Source organism: Pan paniscus, chromosome 1 (assembly GCF_029289425.2).
Source record: "Pan paniscus chromosome 1, NHGRI_mPanPan1-v2.0_pri, whole genome shotgun sequence".
Lineage (NCBI taxonomy): Eukaryota > Metazoa > Chordata > Mammalia > Primates > Hominidae > Pan > Pan paniscus.
The window spans coordinates 194820056-194826055 of NC_073249.2; positions in this window are offsets into that span (position 1 = coordinate 194820056).

Consider the following 6000-nt stretch of genomic DNA (forward strand, 5'->3'; position numbering starts at 1 on the left):
ACCAGCTTGGCCAACATGGTGAAACCCCATCTCTACTAAAAGTAAAAAAATTAGCCGGACGTGGTGGTGCGCACCTGTAATCCCAGCTACTCGGGAGCCTGAGGCAGGAGAATCGTTGGACCCTGGGAGGCGGAGGTTGCAGTGAGCCGAGATCGCGCCACTGCACTCCAGTCTGGGCGACAGAGCAAGACTCTGTCTCAAAACAAACAAACAAACCAAAAACAGAGGATATAACAATGCCTGCCCCAGGGCTGTTAGGGTTAACACATATAGGGTTAACATGATAGTATCTATAAAGCACTTAGCACAGAGGCTGGCAATTAGTAGGTACTTCATAAGCAATATTGGCCATTGTTATGATCACCACACGCATTTATTGAGTACCCTACTGCAGACTTTCACTTTCACATGAATCCCTACGGGAATGACTAGAAGGACTGAAACTTGCCTAGAGCTCCTGACCTGTGTGATCTCAGCAGGTGGGAGATCTGCAGGCCCCATCTACCTCTCCTGCATTGCAGCCAGTTCCCAGGAGACAAAAGGCCCCAGCCCTGGGCAGGAGAGTTTCTTTTCCAAGAGTGTAGTTCAGGTGGCGCGGTGGCTCATGCCTGTAATCCCAGCACTTTGGGAGGCTGAGGCTGGTGGATCACAAGGTCAGGAGTTCAAGACCAGGCTAGCCACGATGGTGAAACCCCGTCTCTACTAAAAATACAAAAATTAGTCGGGCGTGGTGGTGGGTGTCTGTAATCCCAGCTACTCGGGAGGCTGAGGCAGAGAATTGCTGAAACCCACGAGATGGAGGTTGCAGTGAGCCGAGATCACACCACTGCATTCCAGCCTGGGTGACACAGCGAGACTGTCAAAAAAAAAAAAAAAAGAAAGAAAGGAAAAGAAAAAAAAAGTGTAGTTCATTTGTTCAATTTTAAACACCTACTTGGAGCCAAATATGTGGAGGGAAGGGGAAGGAGATGGGGAGACCAAAATTCAACATTAAGAGAAAGTCCCTACTCTCAAGGAGACAAATATGTAAATCAAGTTGCCATGTAGAATGAAAGGTGTTGTAATAGAAGACTGTGCAGAGACACATAGGTATGCACAGGAGAGAGTGACTGACCAACTGCCCAGATGAGGTAGGAAAGCTGAGTATTTGGGAAGTGGCCAGGTGGAGGGAGGGCCAGGGCATTTAAATGTTGGGAGTTCAGCAAAGCTTGGTCCTGTGCCGGTACTCCTTCCTCCATGTTTACAGCTCTGGAATTCAGATCTCCAACTCAAACTTCTGAATTCCAAATCCAGAAAGCCAATTGCATCCCTGACATCCTCATCTGGATGTCTCAGAGGCTCCTCAAACTCAACATGTCCCCAGTAGAACCCAAACTGCAGGCATTAGCGGTGCTGCTCTGGGCCCAGCTCCCCTTTCATGGAACTTTTCCTCTCTCCGGCCTGCTCCAGCGCAGAAAGAGAACATGGGGCCCGCAGATTTGAAGGAGTCACTCACTTTGAGTCTTGCCCTTTGCCACCCTCATAATAGTCTGAGTCCTGCCCACAGGGTCATCAGGCACTCCCACAGTAGGCACCTTTGGTAGGGGCATAGGGGATCAGAGCAAGGCTGATGTGACCAGTGATAGCCTTGTGTGAAAAGTCCCTAGAGAAATCCCAGAAATACTTGAAGGAGACTTTGCTGGGGCAAGAACAGGAACTTGGGATGATTAGCATTCACGTGGCTTTGTTTGAATCCACAGACCGCTGAGGCTTGTGTGATGTTTGCATTATAATCATCTTTTTTTTTTTTCCTGCCTGTCCTGCTAACCAGAAGGTGAGCTGCTTGCCAGTTGCAGTGGGTCACATCTGCAATCCCAGCACTTTGGGAGGCCAAGGCAGGCAGATCACCTGAGGTCAGGAGTTTTTAGACCAGCCTGGCCAACATGGTGAAACCCCATATCTACTAAAAATACAAAAATTAGCCAGGTGTGGTTGTGGGCGCCAGTAATCCCAGCTACTCGGGAGGCTGAGGCAGGAGAATCGCTTGAACCCAAGAGGTGGAGGTTGCAGTGAACCGAGATTGCATCACTGCACTCCAGCCTGGGCGACAGAGCGAGACTTCATCTAAAATAATAATAATAATAATAAATAAAAAATAAAAATTACCCAGGCATGGTGGCGGGCACCTGTAATCCCAGCTATTTGGGAGGCTGAGGCAGGAGAATCGCTTGAACCTGGGAGGTGGAGGTTACAGTGAGCCAAGATCGCATCATTGCACTCCAGCCTGGGCAACAAGAGTGAAACTCCATTTCAAAAATAAATAAATAGATAGGCTGGGCACAGTGGCTCCCAATCCCAGCACTTTGGGAGGCTGAGGTGGGTGGATCAGCTGAGGTCAGGAGTTCGAGACGAGTCTGGCCAACATGGCAAAACCCCGTCTCTACTAAAACTACAAAAATTAGCCAGGTGTGGTGGCACCTGCCTTTAATCCCAGCTACTCGGGATGCTGAGGCAGGAGAATTGCTTGAACCTGGGAGGCGGAGGTTGCAGTGAGCCGAGATCGCACCACTGCACTCCAGCCTGGGTGACAGAGAAAGACTGTCTCAAAATAAATAAATAAATAAACAAACAAACTCCCACTCTGCCCTTTGCCTTCGCCACTGACCTGCTCCTCCTCAGTGTCTGTATCTTAGGGAACAGCACCCCTAACTCACTGCACACCCTGGATATCTGAGACTTGTTCTGACTTCCCTCCTCTGCCTCATCACTCTACCCCCACCACATACAAACCATTCTTAAGTCCTTTGTTGCTTACCTCATAAATACTGAAAATTCCATCCACATTTCTCTGTCTCCCCTGCCTCTGCCTCCATCTGAAGTGCCATAATGCCTCTCTTGAACTTCTGCCACCTCTGACCTGGTCTCCTACTTCCACTCCTTTTCCCCTTTTCTATTTTCAACCCAGAAGCCAGAATAGTATTTTTCCTATTGCCTTTAGGATAAAGACCTGAGTCCTGTTAACATGTTTGACCTGCCCCTACCTGTATGCCTGACTTTCTTTTCTTTTTTTATAGAGATCAGGTCTCACTGTATTGCCCAGGCTGGAATGCAGTGGCGCCATCATAGCTCACTGCAGCCTCCAACTCCTGGCCTCAAATGATCCTCCTTCCTCAGCCTCCCAAGTAGCTGGGACTACAGGTGCTACTGTGCCCAGCTACACATGGCTTTCTTACCTCATCTCATGCCATTCTCCTCCCTGGTTCCTGTGCTTAGCAACCCTGGCCTTTTTCAGTTCCTCAAATAAGCCAGACTCCTGCTTCCTCTCGACCACACCCATTCTGGTTCCTTAGCTTAAAACTCCAATCACTGTCCCCCTTCCTCCAATCCAGTCCCTTTTCTTTTCTTTCTTTAGCTCCTCCTCTTTTCTTTAGCTACGGTAATTCCTATATATTCTTCCGATATAGTCAATTGCCACTTCTTCAGGGAAGGTGTCCAGGCCCCCTAGTGCAGATTGGCTTAGCTCCCTTTGTTACATGCTTTCATGGCTCCTTCCTAAAACAGCACCTTTTAAATTTACCTCTTTGGGGCTGGATGTGGTGGCTCATTCCTGTAATCCCAGCATTTTGGGAGGCCAAGGTGGGTGGATTACTTGAGCTCAGGAGTTCGAGACCAGCCTGGGCAACATGGCGAAACCCTGTCTCTACCAAAAAAAAAAAAAAAAAAAAATTCACTGGGTGTAGTGATGTGAGCCTGTGGTCCCAGCTACTTGGGAGGCTAAGGTGGGAGGATTGCTTGAGCCCAGGAGGTGGAGGTTGCGGTGAGCCGAGCTCATGCCACTGTACTCCATCTTGGGTGACAGAGTGATACCCCATCTCAAAAAAAAAAAAAAAAAAAACCACACAAAAATTTACCTCTTTGTGATTATTTGAGTAACCTCCATCTCTGCAACTCAAATGTAAGCTCTATGAGAGCAGGAACTTTGTTTCTGGTGTTTAAGGTTATGTCCCCAGCACAGTGCTGGTCTGGATTGGCTGATCAGTAAATATTTGTTGACTCAATGAATATCAATAGGAACAGCACATGCAAAGACAACAAAACTTTACAAAACTTGGTGTGGGTCCCTGGAATGGCAAGTTGCGGGATATGAGCTAGATTTGGATGAGTGGGGAGGGGCTCATGGAAGATGGCAGGAGATAAGGCCAAAAGGTAGTCTGAGCCGGGCGGGCTGGCTCACGCCTGTAATCCCAGCACTTTGGGAGGCGGAGGCGGGTGGATCACGAGGTCAGGAGATTGAGACCATCCTGGCTAACATGGTGAAACCCCGTCTCTACTAAAAATACAAAAAAAATTAGCCGGGCGCGGTGGCGGGCGCCTGTAGTCCCAGCTACTCGGGAGGCTGAGGCAGGAGAATGGCGTGAACCCGGGAGGCGGAGCTTGCAGTGAGCCAAGATCGCGCCACTGCACTCCAGCCTGGGTGACAGAGCGAGACTCCGTCTCAAAAAAAAAAAAAAGGTAGTCTGAGTCTTGATGCTCAGATAAGGTGATAGAGTGCCAGTGGAGAACAGTGAGATAACGTGGTCAGACGCGGAAAGGAGGGAAGAACACCACAGCTCACAGGTTAGATTTAGCCTGTCCATATGTTTTAAAATTAGGCCTATCTAGGCCGGGCGCAGTGGCTCACGCCTGTAATCCCAGCACTTTGGTAGGCCGAGGCGGGTAGATCACAAGGTCAGGACCGGCCTGGCCAAGATGGTGAAACCCCGTCTCTACTAAAAATACAAAAATTAGCCGGACGTGGTGGCAGGCACCTGTAATCCCAGCTACTTGGGAGGCTGAGGCAGAGAATTGCTTGAACCTGGGAGGTGGAGGTTGCAGTGAGCCAAGATTGTGCCACTGCACTCCAGCCTGGGCGACACAGTGAGACTCCATCTCAAAAAATAAAATAAAATAAAATAAAATAAAATAAAATTAGGCCTACCTAACTTTAAAAAATTGAATTAGTTGCCAATACTTAAACATTAGGAGATTTCACATTTTTAAAAAAGTTCTGGATTTCTGGTTTTTCTTGAAACATCAGATGTTCTAGGGACGTACAAGAGTTCTGGGCTCATACTCCTCCAAGCAATAACTAGCTTCTGCCTTTAGATGGCACTACCTCTAACTCCCCAGGCGTTTATGCTACCAGCCTGCCTCTTTAAGCGTTTGATTGAGGTAGTGATCCTGTCCTAGATCATTCTGGTCGTGGAATGGGAGAGGAGACTGCAATGGCAGTCAGAGAAGCCCAGGGAGAGAAGGGAGTTCACCCTCAATTTGGAGATATGTAGACCCAAGGGACACTATATTTGGGCTCAGTCAGGCTCAGGCCTGGGGCTGGGGAGGGGGATAATATTCAGAACTTAGGGCCACCCTTTCACATTAGAAGCTTAGTTTGGGCTCAAAGAGAATATAAAAGCAAAGGAAAGGCTGGCTGATCTGAGAGCAAGCTTTGGAATTTTAGCAAAATAAATGCCACCTTCTGGGCTCAGGCTCACCTCTGTCCTCTTCATGCCTCAGAGAGATAAAAGATGAGTAAAGCTGTGGACCTCACTATAGAAGAAACTGGCAGTCTTGAGGGAAAGGAAGGCATTTAAAGAACTAAATAATAGGCTGGGTGCGGTGGCTTACACCTGTAATTGCAGCACTTTGGGAGGTCGAGGCGGGTGGATCACCTGAGGTCAGGAGTTCGAGACCAGCCTGACCAACATGGTGAAACCCCATCTCTACTAAAAATACAAAAATTAGCCAGGTGTAGTGGCAGGTGCCTGCAGTCCCAGCTACATGGGAGGCTGAGACAGGAGAATCGCTTGAACTTGGGACCTGGAGGTTGCAGTGAGCCGAGATCATGCCCACTGCACTCCAGCCTGGGCGACAGAGCGAGACTCCATCTCAAAAACAACAACAACAACAACAACAACAACTAAGTAATATATGCAAGATAATAGAATGGAGAAGCATTTATTCATTTAACAAATATATTTTGAA